General features: G+C 36.5%; 1 protein-coding gene across 8 annotated transcripts in view; it reads left to right on the plus strand.

The window, feature by feature from the left end:
* Positions 1-16,986, plus strand: part of LOC105489946 (protocadherin 9) — a 944,009-nt gene that overhangs the window by 815,106 nt on the left and 111,917 nt on the right. The window lies entirely within an intron of this gene.

Genomic DNA, 16,986 nt, shown 5'->3' on the forward strand with positions numbered 1-16,986 from the left:
CCACTTCTTCTAAATTTTCTAGTTTATTTCTGTAGAGGTGTTTATAGTATTCCCTGATGGTAGTTTATATTGCTGGGGATCAGTAGTGATCTCCCCTTTATCATGTTTTATTGTGTCTATTTGATTCTTCTCTCTTTTCTTCTTTATTAGTCTGGCTAGCAGTCTATCTATTTTGTTAATCTTTTCAAAAAACCACCTCCTGGATTCATTGATTTTTTGGAAGAGGTTTTTGTGTCTCTATTTCCTTCAGTTCTGCTCTGATGTTAGTTATTTCTTGTCTTCTGCTAGCTTTTGAATTTGTTTGCTCTTGCTTCTCTAGTTCTTTTAGTTGTGATGTTAGGGTGTTGATTTTAGATCTTTCCCACTTTCTCCTGTGGGCCTTTAGTGCCATAAATTTCCCTCTAAACACTGCTTTAGCTCTGTGCCAGAGATTCTGGTACACTGTGTCTTTGTTCTCACTGGTTTCAAAGAACGTAATTATTTCTGCATTAATTTTTTTATTTACCTAGCAGTCATTCAGGAGCAGGTTGTTCAATTTCCATGTAGTTGTGCAGTTTTTAATGAGTTTCTTAATCCTGAGTTCCAATTTGATTTCACTGTGGTCTGAGAGACTGTTTGTTATGATTTCTGTTCTTTTGCATTTGCTGCGGAGTGTTTTACTTCCAATTACGTGGTCGATTGTAGAGTAAGTGTGATGTGGTGCTGAGAAGAATGTATATTCTGTTGATTTGGGGCAGAGAGTTCTGTAGATGTCTATTAGATCTGTTTGGTCCAGAGCTGAGTTGAAGTCCCAAATATCCTTGTTAATTTTCTATCTTGTTGATCTGTTTAATATTGACAGTGGGGTGTTAAAGTCTCCCACTATTATTGTGTGGGAATCTAAGTCTCTTTGTAGGTTTCTAAAAACTTGCTTTATGAATCTGGGTGCTCCTGTATTGGGTGCATTTATATTTAGGATAGTTAGCTCTTCTTGTTGCATTGATCCCTTTACTATTATGTAATGGCCTTCTTTGTCTCTTTTGATCCTTGTTGGTTTAAAGTCTCTTTTATCAGACCCTAGGATTGCAACCCCTGCTCTTTTTATTTGCTTTCCATTTTCTTGGTAAATCTTCCTCCATCCCTTTATTTTGAGCCTATGTGTGTCTTTGCACATGAGATGGTTCTCCTGAATACAGCACACCAATGGGTCTTGACTCTTTATCCAATTTGCCAGTCTGTGCCTTTTAACTGGGGCATTTAGCCTGTCTACATTTAAGTTTAATATTGTTGTGTGTGAATTTGATCCTGTCATTATGATGCTAGCTGGTTATTTTGCTCACCAGTTGGTGCAGTTTCTTCATAGTTTCAATGGTCTTTACATTTTATTTTGTTTTTGCAGTGACTGGTACCATGTTTTCCTTTCCATATTTAGTGCTTTCTTCAGGAGTTCTTTTAAAGCAGGCCTGGTGGCAACAAAATCCCTCAGCATTTGATTGTCTGTAAAAGATTTTATTTCTCCTTCACTTATGAAGCTTAGTTTGGCTGGATATGAAATTCTGGGTTGAAAATTATTTTCTTTAAGAATGTTGAATATTGGCCTCCCCTCTCTTCTGGCTTGTAGGGTTTCTGTTAGTCTGATGGGCTTCCCTTTGTGGGTAACCAGACCTTTCTCCCTAGCTACCTTTAACATTTTTTCCTTCATATCAACATTGGTTAATCTGACAATTATGTGTCTTGCAGTTTCTCTACTCAAGGAGTATCTTTGTGGTGTTCTCTGTATTTCCTGAATTTCAATGTTGGCCTGTCTTGCTGTGTTGGGGAAGTTCTCCTGGATATCTTGAAGTGTGTTTTCCAACTTGGTTCCATTCTCCCCATCACTTCCAGGTACACCAATTAAACATAGGTTTGGTCTTTTCATATAGTACCATATGTCTTGTAGCCTTCGTTCATGTCTTTCCTTTTTTTTTTTTTTTTTCCTTTAATCTTGTCTTCACACTTTATTTCATTAAGTTAATCTTCAATCTCTGATATTTTTTCTTCTGCTTGATAGATTTGGCTATTGATACTTGTGTATGCTTCACGAAGTTCTCATGTTGTGCAGCACCATCAGGTTGTTTATGTTCTTCTCTATACTGGTTATTCTAGTTTGCAATTCCTCTAATCTTTTATCAAGGTTCTTAGCTTCCTTGCATGGATTAGCACATGCTCCTTTAGCTCAGAGGAGTTTGCTATTACCTACCTTCAGAAGCCTACTTCTGTCAATTAGTCAAACTCATTCTCCATCCAGTTTTATTCCCTTGCTGGTGAGGAGTGTGATCCTTTGGAGGAGAGGAGGCATTCTGGTGTTTGGAATTTTCAGCCTTTTGTGGTGGTTTTTCCTCATCTTCATGGATTTATCTACTTTTGGTCTGTGCTGTTTGGATGGAGATTTGCATGATGGTCCTTTTTGTTGATATTGATGCTATTGCTTTATGTTTGTTAGGTTTCCTTCTAACAGTCAGGCCTCTCTTATGCAGGTCTGCTGGAGTTAGCTGGGAGTCCACTCCATACCCTGTTTGCTTGGGTATCCCCGGCAGAGGCTGTAGAACAGCAAAGATTGCTGCCTGCTCCTTCCTCTAGAAGCTTCATCACAGAGGGCAACTCACAAGATGCCAGCTGGAGCTCTCCTGTATGAGATGTCTGTTGACCCCTGTTGGGAGGTGTCTTCTCGTCATGAGGCACAGGGGTCAGGGACCCACTTGAGGAGGCAGTCTGTCGCTTAGCAGAGCTTGAGTGCTATGTTGCGAGATCCACTGCTCTCCAGAGCTGGCAGGCAGGAACTTTTAAGTCTGATGAAGCTGCACCCGCACCTGCCAGTACCCCTGGTGCCTTTCTTTCAGAGATGCCCTGCCCAGAGAGGGGGAATCTAGAAAGGTAGTCTGCTTACAGTGGCTTTGTGGTACTGTGGTGAGTTCTGCACAGTCCACATTTCCCTGAGGCTTTGTTTACACTGTGAGGGGAAAAGTGCCTACTCAACCTTTAGTAATGGAGGACACCATTCCCCCACCAAGCTGGAGCATCCCACATAGACTTCAGACTGCTGTGCTGGCATGAGAATTTCAAGCCAGTGGATCTTAGCTTGCTAGGTTCCATGGGAGTGGGATCTGCTGAGCCAGACCACTTGGTTTGAAGCCAGACCCTCTTCAGCCCCCTTTCCAGGGGAGTGAACAGTTCTTTCTTGCTGGCGTTACAGTGCCACTGGGGGGGGGGGGGGGAAATCTCCTGCAGCTAGCTCAGTGTCTGCCCAAATGGCTGCCCAGTTTTGTGCTCGAAATCCAGGACTCTGGTGTTGTAGGCACCCGAGGGAATCTCCTGGTCTATGAGTTGTAAAGACAGTGGGAAAAGCATAGCATCTGGGCTGGAAAGCACCGTTCCTCACCTCAGGGTCCCTCATGGCTTCCCTCAGCTAGTGGAGGGAGTTCCCCTACTCTTGTGTTTCTGGCGTGAGGCAACTCCCCACCCTTCTTCTGCTTGCCCTCCATGGGGTGTACCTACTGTCTAAGTAGTCCTAGTGAGATGAACCAGATACCTCAGTTGGAAATGCAGAAATCACCCACCTTCTGGGTTTGTCTCACTGTGAGTTGCAGACTGGAGCTGTTCCTATTCAGCCATCTTGCCCAGGAATCCTCCATTATTGGGAGAACCCGCTCCCAATAGTTAACGTGGGTTCTTTTCTATTTCCTAGGCATCTCGGATCTCGGCTGGTTTGAGAAATAAAGGGAAAGAGTACAAGAGAGAGAAATTTAAAGCTGGGTGTCTGGGGGAGACATCACACATTGGCAGGTTCTGTGATGCTCCCCAAGCCGTAAAACCAGCACGTTTCTGTTAGCGATTTTCAAAAGGGGAGGGAGAGCACAAATAGGGTGTGGGTCACAGATATCACAGACTTCACAAGGTAATAAAATATCACAAAGCAAGTGGAGGCAGGGCGAGATCACGGGACCACAGGATGGGGCAAAATTAAAATTGCTAATGAAGTTTCAGGCACTCATTGTCATTGATAACATCTTATCAGGAGACAGGGTTTGAGAGCAGACAACCTATCTGAACAAAATTTATTAGGCGGGAATTTTCCTCGTGCTAATAAGCCTGGGAGCACTACAGGAGACCGGGTCTTATTTCATTCCTTCAGCTTCGACCATAAAAGGTGACCACCCTTAGGGGCCATTTATAGACCTACCCTCAGGGAGCATTCTCTTTCTCAGGGATGTTCCTTGCTGAGAAAAAGAATTCAGTGATATTTCTCCTATTTGCATTTGAAAGAAGAGAAATATGGCTCTGTTCTGTCTGACTCACCATCACAGTCAGACACCAAGTCGTATCTCCCTTGTTCCCTGAAGATTGCTGTTATCCTGTTCTTTTTTCAATGTGCCCAGATTTCATATTGTTCAAACACACATGCTCTACAAACAATTTGTGTAGTTAACGCAATCATCACAGGATCCTGAGGTGACATTCATCCTCCTCAGCTTACAAAGAAGATGACAGGATTAAGAGATTCAAGTAAAGACAGGCATAGGAAATCACAAGGGTATTGATTAGGGAAGTGATAAGTGTCCATGAAATCTTCACAATTTATGTTCAGAGATTGCAGTAAAGACAAGCTTAAGAAATTATAAAAGTATTAATTTGTGGAACTAATAAATGTCCGTGAAAATCTTCACAATTTATGTTATTCAGCCACAGCTTCAGCTGGTCCCTCCGTTCAGAGTCCCTGACTTCCCGCAACACTCCATGGATAACCTTATTAATGTGCTGCTGGATTCAGTTTACCAGTATTTTATTGAGAATTTTCACATTGATGTTCATCAGGGATATTGGCCTGAAATTTTCTGTTTTTGTTGTGTCTTTGCCAGGTTTTGGTATCAGGATGATGCTGGCCTCATAAAATGAGTTAGAAAGGAGTCCCTCTTTTTCTATTGTTTGGGATAGTTTCAGAAGGAATAGTCACAGCTCCTCTTTGTACCTCTGGTAGAATTCAGCTGTAAATCCATCTGGTCCTGGACTTTTTTTTTTTTTTTTTTTTTGGTAGGCTATTCATGACTGCCTCAATTTCAGAATGTATTATTGGTCTATTCAGGGACTTGACTTCTTCTTGGTTTAATCTAGGCAGGGTGTATGTGTCCAGGAATGTATCCATTTCTTCTCGATTTTCTAGTTTATTTGCATAGAGGTATTTGTAGTATTCTCTGATGGTAGTTTGTATTTCTGTGGGATCAGTGTGATCTCCCCTTTATCATTTTTTACACATCTATTTGATTCTTCTCTCTTTACTTCTTTATTAGTCTGGCTAGTGGTCTACCTATTTTGTCAATCTTTTCAGAAAACCAGCTCCTGGATTCACTGATTTTTTGAAGTTGTTTTTGTGTCTCTATCTCCTTCAGTTCCTCTCTGATCTTAGTTATTTCTTGTCTTCTGCTAGTTTTGAATTTGCTTGCTTTTGCTGCTCTTTCTTTTAATTGTGATTTAAGGGTATTGATTTTAGATCTTTCCCACTTTTTCCTGTGTGCATTTAATGTTACAAATTTCCCTCTAAACACTGACTTAGCTATGTCCCAGATATTCTGGTATGTTGTGTCTTTGTTCTCATTGGCTTCAAATAACTTATTTGTATCTGCTTTAATTTCATATGGTACCAAAAAGAGCCCATATAGCCGAGACAATCCTAAGTAAAAGAATAAAGCTGGAGGCATCATGGTACCTGGTTTCAAACTGTACTACAAGGCTACAGTAACCAAACAGCATCGTACTGGTACCAAAAGAGATATGTAGACCAATGGAACAGAACAGAGGCCTCAGAAATAAATAACACACATCTACCACCATCTGATCTTTGACAAACCTGACCAAAACAAACAATGGGGAAATGATTCCCTATTTTATAAATGGTGTTGGGAAAACTGGCTAGCATAAGCAGAAAACTGAAACTGGATCATTTCCTTATACCTTATACAAAAATTAACTCAACATGGATTAAAAATTTAAATGTGAGACCTAAAACCATAAAAACCCTAGAGGAAAACGTAGGCAATACCATTCCGGACATAGGCATGGACAAAGACTTCATGAATAAAACACCAAAAGCAACTGCAACAATAGCCAAAATTGACAAGTGGGATCTAATTAAACAAAAGAGCTTCTGCACAGCAAAAGAAACTATCATCAGAGTGAACAGATAACCTACAAAGTGGGAGAAAATTTTTGTAATCCAATCATCTGACAAAGGTCTAATATGCAGAATCTACAAGGAAGGTAAACAGATTTATAAGAAAAAAAACAACTACATCAAAAAGTGGGCGAAGTATATGAACAGACACTTTTCAAAAGAAGACATTGATGCGGCCAACTAACATATGTATAAAAGCTCATCATCACTGGTCATTAGGGCAATGCAAATCAAAACCACAATGAGATACCATCTCACGCCAGTTAGAATGGCGATCATTAAAAAGTCAGGAAACAACTGATGCTGGAGAGAATGTGGAGAAATAGGAACACTTTTACACTGTTGGTGGGAGTGTAAATTAGTTTAACCATTGTGGAAGATGGTGTGGTGACTCCTCAAGGACCTAAAACCAGAAATATCATTTCTTGGTATATACTCAAAGGTTTATAAATCATTGTATTATAAGGATACACGTACAGGTTATTGCAGCAGTATTCACAATAGCAAATACTTGGAGTCAACCCAAATCCCCATCAATGTTAGACTTGATAAAGAAAACGTGGCACATGTACACCATGGAATACTATGTAACCATAAAAAAGAATGAGTTCATGTCCTTTGCAGGGACGTGGATGAAGCTGGAAACCATCATTCTCAGCAAACTAACACAGGAACAGAAAACCAAACACCGCATATTCTCACTCATAAGTGGGAGTTGAAAAATGAGAAAACAGGGGCACAGATAGGGGAAAGTCACACACTGAGGCCTGTTGGGGGTAGGGGGTAAGGGGAGGAATAGCATTAGGAGAAATACCTAATGTAGATGACTGGTTGATGGATGCAGCAAACTACCAAGGCACCTGTATACCTATGTAACAAACCTGCACATTCTGCATATGTATCCCAGAACTTAAAGTATAATTTAAAAATATATATATCATCATCACCCACTTGTCCTACTCAGTATTATACAGAAATAGTCCAATACTTCATAACATTATAACACTTAAAATATTTGATGGCATTTTTATTCCTTGGGATGAACATCTCCTTCCGCTGCTGATCAAAGCTCTTGTATCATTCAGGAAGTTTTCTCAGGATGTGTCTCCTAATAACTTCTTCTAGCAAATTCTCTCTTTGGCACTCAGAGCTCAGCACAGTAATATCTTCAGTCTCTGACCAATGCAGACTAGAAGTCAGACTATCAATTTCATTGCTACAGATAAAATTCTAAGTGTGAACCCTGCAACTTTGTTAATGTATTTTGCCTCCACCTCCAGGTCAAGTTGCTGTTGGACTTCTTGCATGTCTGAACTACACTAAGCATACCCTATGATAAAACTCCCTGCTGCAAAGCTTGGCTTGTCAAATTGGGCAAACTAATGTAGATTGAGAGCACATGCATTATAACTAACTCTGACTTCTGAAAATAACATCCTATCTTAGGGCATTAATTACTCTCATTTTAGACATTTATAAAAAGTATTAAATTAGATTTTTGGAAGACATTGGGCATAATATTACATCATGAGGTCTACTGCCCATATGGTAGGCTGTTGGGGTCCTGGATATGATCTGAAGCAGAATATGTAGGAATTTTGGCATTTTTTAAAGGTTGGTTTTTCTTTTCCTTTTTTTTAAGCTTCATTCCATGGGCTAATGATATACACTATATTCCTGGGGCACATGAACTAATAATCTCCAGATATTATCTCCTTTGGACTTTGATTTCTATCACTGAAGGCAAAGATGGTTTCAGAATACTCAGGTCATACTTTATTCAGAGTGCCCAGAAAAAAAAAAAAAACATATTCCCCTCTCCTCTACCCATCCCCCCAAAATTGCAAAATCTACTAAAACAGTTTGGAATTCACTGAAGCAACACTTAGGATTTAGTAATGAGGCATTCCTCTGGCTTCACATCTGTTAATGTTTTGCCATAGTCTAAGATTCCAAGGGAAACCAATAAAAAATTTGTGACAATAATCAAGAAAATTTTGATGGGTTAAGACACTATGCCTTTTCTAACGTTTTTTTTAAAGGGAGGTACTATGTTACTGCTTATGAATTACTTTGCAAACTCCTAGTATATTAATATAGCGATCTTTTATTTATGCTACTTTTATACTTTTTGTCTTTCAGATGCATTAAAGTAATAATGTTTCTTTCATTTATCTTAGTTTTTCCTATGATTCTTTTTTTCTTATTTTACATGTCTCTATTTTATTTTCTTGACATTCTTACCTATCTGCCTTTGAGATAAATATCTTTCATTATTTCTAGATGAGTGCAGGTTGAAAGAAGTAAAGAAGTAGAAAGCAGTTTCCAAGAAAGACAGAGAAGCATAAGGGAAAGTAAGATGACACTCTTTAGCAAAGGGTAGAACATTGTGTAACCAAACAATCTAGTGGTTGTTATACATTGTTTGGATACTACCTAGTCACATTATGGTACTATTTATTTGTGTGTTGTGGGAATTGACACATGATGAATTCCACCCATGAAGAGATGGCACTTATCATGTGAAATAGACACAAGTGTGGCAATGCAGAGTCGGTGGTTAATAAATCTGAAATGTTTTCAGGAACAGATGGATTTTGTGGAAAACATTTTGGCAAATACTGTTTTCATTATAAACACTCTCCTGGGCTTTTAGTTCATAGCACAGCTATTTTCTTTTGAATAACAAAAGTATACTAATTTGATTAGAAAGGTGAGGGATGGAAGGTGAGAAAAATATTGGAGGGTAACCAAGTTTAGTTTAATATTTAAGAATAACTTTAATCAGAATGCTAGTTTTTAAACAAAATTAATATCTGAAATGTATTCATCTTGCCTATTTAAAAATTGAAACTCAGTATTATACTGGACTCTATCTAATCTCATCAATTTCCCTCAAGTACATTTTCAGAATCAAAGTTTTGATCCTTAACACCATATCTATAGCTAAGATGTTATGAATATCTTCCTCTGAGCAATGGTAGTTATTTTAACAGTACATTATTTTTACTCTTTCAGATGTTTCTTTTTGTCTTATTTTTTGTAAGTTTATTTATTCATACAGGAAAACAGATATCCATTTGGCTTTGTTCATGCATCCGTAACATTTTTATTCTTAAAATTCAAATCTGTTTATTTTCTGGGGGGCAAAATAAAAACTATGACATAATAGTTTTCATGTTGAAATATTGAACTTTCAAAGCTGGCAACAAATTATAGTGAGAAGAATTATACCAGCAATTTAATCACATGAGCAAGTCTTATCTCTCAGAAATAACATATGTTCCACATTTTCAGCAGTATTTAGTAACATACTGCAAAAACTATAAGCCTTTAAACTTCTTTAACTCCTGGACTTCTTTAGCTATTTTTATAGGCCATACAGAGCTCAACTGCACAAAGCAAACATGTTTATGTTTCCATAAAGTTAAAATAAGATCTACCTTAGAATCCATCGTAAAGCAATCCATACTTCCTAAGCTTTCTAAAACAGAAGGGAGCAGTTGCAGAGAACTATGCTCTTTCCTATCCAAAAGGGAGTTTATTAATGTGAGGAACCTGAAGCAGACAAGAGAATTTTATGTAAACTTTGGATCACCAGACACTACTTTATTCTATAAAAGCTGTACAAAGTGACATATGCCAAAGTAAATAACTTTTGTAGTTAAGTCAGCATCTCCACAATTTTGTAGAAAACCAAACCCATTTGTTTATTTTCATTGCAGTTGAAAAACACTGACACATGAAAGCAAGTTGATCAAATCTGTTCCAAATTGCAGAGTGAAATTAAAAGTGTTAGGAGAGAGATGAAAATAAATGAACTATATAAAATACATGTCTAGTCTTTGATTTTTTTTTCCAGTGTAGTCTTCTTTTTAATCCTTTAAGATAAAAATATATTTTTTCTTTGAGTTTTCAGGTATTTCAATGAGCAAAAGCCCCTTTTCTATTCATTATTTAGATAAGAATTTTATGTAAGGAAGAAAAAGAACCACATTTGAAGATAACGTACCAAAGGAACCAGTTTAAAATCTGAAACTGAGCATGTGAAGCTGCCTCAGGAGCTATTTTGGCCATAGTGCTTAGAGGCCATACAATTTTTGCTGGTCTTTCCTAAGTCACAGATGCATAGTTTAGCCATACAAATATTTATTATTTTCTTTTTGATTTATTATAGCTCAATCCAAACACATATTTTTCAAACAAAAAATAATCAAAAGTTTGAGGATCCTTTTATAAAATTTTTATTTTATTTATTTATTTATTTATTATTTTTTATTTTATTTTATTTATTTATTTATTTTGAGAAGGAGTCTTGCTCTGTCACCTAGGCAGGAGTGCAGTGGCGTGATCTCGGCTCACTGCAAGCTCCACCTCCCAGGTTCATGCCATTCTCCCACCTCAGCCTCCTGAGTAGCTGGGACTACAGGCTCCCACCACCACGCCCGGCTAATTTTTTGTATTTTCAGTAGAGACAGGGTTTTATCATGTTAGCCAGGATGGTTTCGATCTCCTTACCTCGTGTTCTGCCTGCCTTGACCTCCCAAAGTGCTGGAATTACAGGTGTGAGCCACCACGCCAGGCCAAGTTTGAGGATTCTTAGACAATTTAAAAGAAATATCTATATCTTTACAGTTGCTTATATATTAAATTTGCGACATGTGGGTATAGGGAGATTTATACAAAAATACATGTCTTAATTATAAAGCTCTTAAAATTCAAATGATTTTATTTTATAATTTCTTTAGGAACAACTTAAGTATTTAAAAATCAAGAGACTGTATCCTGTAGTTTGTAAATACAATGGACATATGGAAACATGGCAAGAAAGGGAATGAATTAGAAGCACTTGCATTTTTTTTACCTGCAAGATTCCTTGTCTTTGAAAGTTTAAGTCAAACGTATAGGTGTCAACGAGCAGAAAAATGTACTTGGAATTAGGTGTACGATGCTTGTTAACAGTAACAAGGCTTGTTAATCCAAATCTCTACAGACCCCACTGAAAATATCTATTCATGTATAGGAGCAGCAAATAATGAACATACTCTCTGTGTGTGTTTGTTTAGCACAATTAGTGCCTTTAACTCTCCCTAAAAAACATTTTCTGTATCTAGGGCAATTTTCCAAATTCAGCCTCCAGTCCTCTCAAAGTCATGCCAGATTACTTTTACTCAATTAGCAGAAGGACAGAAATTGAGAAGGGGTCAATGAAAGCAACTAAAATAAATACAAGCAACTAAAAGTAAATACAAGTTTTTGGGCACTAGTGTCGGTATGGACAGACTGTTGGCCTGAGGAAAAAATAATGTTACTTAATAACATTGTTCAATTATCTAACTGTATCTTCAGAACATCAATTATCTATCACCACTGAGAGGAAAAAAGTGTTTCAAATTAAATAATGTATAAAATATATACATAAATAAAACATGGCTGCAAAGATACTATGATAAATGGAGTAGCAATAGAAATAACAAAATCCTCTTTCCAAAGAATGATGTGTTCTAGAAAAATCCTTCTGTCCTTCCCTGGCTTACATTTCTGCTAAGGAAAGGACCTATCAGAGATATTCCTCTTAATGTAGTGCAACTCTGAATTTTGAGTATAACTTTTACAAACTCCCAAACATTAATATCTGCTTTCAAGCTAGGCTTGATAATTTTATATGTGTGTTTTCCCATGAAAAGTCAACAGCAGGTAATTAGTTGATATGTGTTCTTATGTTCCCTATGTAGATCATCAGAATTTGTTTGTGGTTTCTAAAGGAACAGTGACTTGAAAATAGTTTTGACTGGTTTGAAAATAGTTTGCAGAATGCTATTTCCACTTCTATGGGAGCAGCCCCCCATTCTAGTGAATAATGTTGGATTTTGATATCCTTTGGTACATTCATAAGTAGCTGTCTAGATCAACACTGACGTATAAACCTTCAGGTGAGGTTGATCTTACATGGTAAAAGTTGTGAACATTTTATAACATAAATCCATTTTTATATGTAACATATTAAATTTGTCTTACTGCCTCCAAGGTGTTTATTTTAGGATATCTATCTATCTGTCTATCTATCTGTCTGTCTGTCTATCTATCTATCTATCTATCTATCTATCTATCTATCTATCATCTATGTATCTATCTTCAGTGATCAAATTCAAACATCTTCAGAATTACAATTCTGAACGCTGGGTGAGGTACTTTAATTTCAGTAATTTGGGAGGCTGAGGCAAGAGGATCACTGAGTCCCAAGAGTTCAAGACCAGCCTGGGAAATATTGTGAGACCCCATATCTAAATATATATATATATACATATAAAATTAGCTGGATGTGGTGGCATGCGCTTGTAGTCCCAACTACTTAGAAGGCAGAGGTGGGAGAGTTGCTTGAGCCCAGCAAGCTGAGGCTGCAGTGAGCTGTGATCACACTACTGCACTCCAGCCTGGACAATTCTTCAAAATCTTCAAAATTACAATAGTCTGCATTTCAGAAAATTGTCTATACCATTTTAGGCAAAGTTAAAAAATCAAAAATATTTTAAGCCACTGCATCAAGCAGTGATTATCCAATGCATCCAATTTAGAGAAAGACTCCAATAACATGGGATGCCAGCCATCATGTAGAAATGTGGAGTCATTGAGAAGTACAAAATTTTTTTTTTCCTATGATCTGAGTAAATTTCAGAAACTTAGGAGGAAAATCAAAAGGTAATATGAAGTTAAACATAATACAGATGAAATTGCTTCTTTGAAAATTCACTTGTTACCATTATGAGGAATAACAGAAACAAGTGTTGAATTTGCTTAGAGAATTCTGTCAGCACTTAGGTTTTTGTTGTTGTTGTTGTTTTGGAAATTATCGGTTTCAAAACATTGCATTATTGATGCATTTCTTAGTCAGAAGTTTTCCAGATTTTTTTTTTTTTTTTTTTTTTTTTTTTGGTAACAGAGATATAGGCAGAAAAATAACTAAAAATATTTTATCTTCCTTAGGTGGAAAACATCAGCATTTTATCTTCTACTACAGTAGCTGACAACATTAAACTTGTAGGGCAAAAAGAATGAAATGATTCTAAGTCATAATATCTTCCAAAGGTTCCTAATTCAGTGAGTGATATTCAGCTTCTCACTTTCCTCATAGCATCCTTACACTCAGCAATATTTCTGTCCTTCAGGAGCTAACCTACTCAGCAAGAGATTTAGGTAAGACTGCAATGGCTGGAGCATTTCCAAATATCTGGTCTTCCACTTTCTGGAACATGAGAAATCATTCATTTTGAACAGTAACATCTGGCCCTAAAAATGTCCAGAATGGTAACTATTCAAAATAATCAGAAAGTGACATTGGCATAAGTTGTAGTTTCCTGTGGCCACTCAGGAATGTTCAGCATTACTTGTGTGATTACATCTAATTGTTCATTAGTTGTATATGAATATAACTGTTCTCAACCATTTCCAAACTTAAGAACATGTTATGGGTTTGATCACTGTGAAACAATGTTAGGGTACTAATCCTTATATAGAGAATCACATTTCTCCATTGAAGTCCTCCTCAAGATGTCATTTTAAAAATTGCCATTGAGCTTTTTTTTTTTAAAAAAAAAAAAAGAATAAAGACTTCAGAAATACACTTCTATTTTTCATCTTTCCATTATTATGATAAAAGTTAAAAATAAACACAAAGGCTATTTTTCTCATACTTGGCAGTTATATTTGTTATTTATATCCAAGTTAAAAATCTAAAATTGATTTCCCGTGTGAAGTGAGTTTTAGCCAACCATCTGCTCAGGAGAGGGGAAAGGCAGACAAAGCTTATTCTTTCCTGCTGCTGCTTCTCACTGCTGTTAGGTGACTACTGGGAACCTTAAAATAGGATTGCCAGGTTTAACTTTTCAGAATGTGGAGTAGGCATATGTGTCTACTAGGGATTTGGGGCAGGGAGGGGTGTACTTAGAGCAGCAGGACTAGCTAACGTATTAGGTACTGATATTGTTGAATGCCATAGATGGGAGCACAGATGTCCCAAACATGTCCTGCTTCCCATCTCAAATTCATGATTCAGCAATAAAAATGAGATGATCTTGAATATACAGATTACCCATGAGCCCATGTCTAGACTTGAATGTTATTTCAAAAACTGGTTTTCTTAATCCAGTGGCTTTCAATTTTGGGGATAAGTATCTTGGAGAAATCTAGTTTTGGTGCTGGTGACAAATTAAGACAACACCTAGGGATAAAGAGATGTTATTAATTCAGAGAATTTGCAATAATGTTCAGAGGTGGAAAATACTGCACACCTTACAGCATTCATGGTGAGCTTAATTGTGGAAGACAATTCCTAGAAGTATAGAGTTTGCTACCTTTGCAATGCAAAATGTATTTTAATAGGGAAAAAATGGGGATGAGAACAATTAGTGCAAACCAAAGTAAATATGTAAATATGATATTTGCTGTATTTCAAAATCCAGCGTTTGAAATACAGCAAATACTTAAATCATGTTTAAATGACCATGGAATTCACAGTAAGGGAACATAATGTTAAGCATATTTTTCTATTGACATGTATTTTAAATCTTATGCCCTGAATTTATTTTCTCATTTTTATAAAAAAATTTTGGCCTTCTGGCTCCTTTTTTTTTTTTCATTTCTCAAAGTCTGTATGGAATTCAAGCATTAAATCTCTCTGCCTCTACCCAATCCAGTCCACACAGAGTCATCCTTATTTTAATCTCTTCTTCTTTCTCCCTGCCCTTTCATTCTATTCTTGTATGTATTCTTTCCATTATATTACCTAATCCTTACATAGGAAGCATTTCTATACTGTCTGCTTTACTTCACAGAATCTCTTAAATATGTTTCTGTAGCCTTAGAAGTAGGAAGATTTTTGTCCTTATATGTCAGTACAGACTTTTTTCCTCCCCAGAAAAATCTTAAAAGCTAAAATTTATCAAGTGAAACAGAAATAGTAATTTTGAAGCTGGAAAATGTTTACTACCTCATGCCATTTAACTTAAGCCTATTCAGTGATTTCGTGTACGTGACTTCCATAATTACTATTTGAAAAAAAAAAAGGCAGAAGAAGAAAAGGACAAAAAGAGAGAGTGGGGGAAAGCAGTGAGGGATAGGAAGAAGAGAAAAATATATTTGTATTTGGTTATTCAAGAATCAATCAGCTAGACATTCACAAGGAGCTATCCAAATGTTTATAGTAGGTTCTACTATTTAATGAAAGTAAAACAAACTAAAACCAAAGACTGTAATTATGTTTAACATTTCCAAATTTTTAAGGAATATAAGCCAAAATGTATCCATGCATATCCATGATTCTAGCTTACTTATCTCCTGTTTATGAAAATGTATATCCAGAGAAAAAATAGTTATTTTATGTTACATTTACTAACATTTAAGTTCTGTAGTCCCTGTTAAGGAAATGGCAAATGGAGACAGTTCCTCAGTAATCATACTGAAGTTCCTGCAGCTTCTCTGCCCTTCAGAAGTGATCACTGCCAGTAAAACTTTGTTTCTATTGAGGATATTCACTTGAATTTTGTTTAAAATCGGAATTGTTTGTCTCAATCATACAATCCACTGCATTCTAGTGAACCTGACATATTCTTTAACAATGTTTAAAATACTGAAATACGATAGTCTACTTAAATTAAGTTGCCTTATATTAAAGTACCAGCAGTTTAAAGATGTAAAGAGAGCGATCAGAGGGATTTTTCCAGTGGCTAAAAAAATAAAAATTTGTTTTATTTTAAATAATCAGGGACGTCAAGAATACCAAAACTGATGGATTACAGTTCTTTATGTTAAATGCTCAACAAAGTAAGTTTTCATGTTAAAAATTATTGGTAATTTTAGATCTTTTCTAATACTTTGTAATGAGTTAAACTGAAAGCAATCTTCCTTTGAATGTTGTAGACATCTCAATGAAATGTTTAAGATGTGATGCATTGAAATGTTCTAAATTAAGTTTTATGCCTACATGGAAATTACAGCTACAGCAACAGCATTAAAAGACAACATCTCCTCCTCAGGACTCCCCCGTGACTAGGATGGGATGAATGCTGCCCAAGGCCAGACCACACAATTGCTTCTTCTCTGCTATGGAGTTATAGAATAAATTTAGAATAACAAAGAAAGTCTCTCTATTAGTGAGTCCAAACCTGTGTCCCTTATTGAACACAGTATTTAGCATGCAAGAGTGAACATAGATTAGAAGAAAGAGATGCTGTCAGGGAGCATTCCTAAGCCCCTTCCTGGAACATTTCCTTCTCTCTCAGATGTATTTACGCTTGAGCATATTTATCACTGCCTTTTTCACTGCTTTGTTAGTATTACTAGCATTTTCAACTTTGAAAAGTTTCCCATCTCCAAGGAGAAATGATGAAAGTCGTTTAGTAGTAGGACATTGCTCCAGTGGAAAGGTTTTACCGTCTAATGCTTTTAAGTGTGTCTTTTAGGCTATAAGTGAGATCTGTGCCTTGTTTCTGAGATGAGCACATAAACCCTGTTTTGCTAAGGTACTGCTTTCTTTAGTTGCCTCTTGGGTACTTCTTTCTAAACCACTGTATATGGTTTTGCTGAATCAGAGAAAAATAGAAATTTTTCTGCAACTAAAAAATCTCTTACATGTATTTGAAACAAAAAAATGATATCAGATGAAAACATGATAAGGGAATCTACAACTTATTGGCATTTATTAATTTAATATATATGTATTTTGCTGGCATTAATGCTTAATTTCTACAGTTGTTTTAGTGATTTGTTTGTTTTTGTTTTGTTTTTGCACCATCTAGGTGCTGATG

This window comes from Macaca nemestrina, chromosome 16 (assembly GCF_043159975.1).
Source record: "Macaca nemestrina isolate mMacNem1 chromosome 16, mMacNem.hap1, whole genome shotgun sequence".
Lineage (NCBI taxonomy): Eukaryota > Metazoa > Chordata > Mammalia > Primates > Cercopithecidae > Macaca > Macaca nemestrina.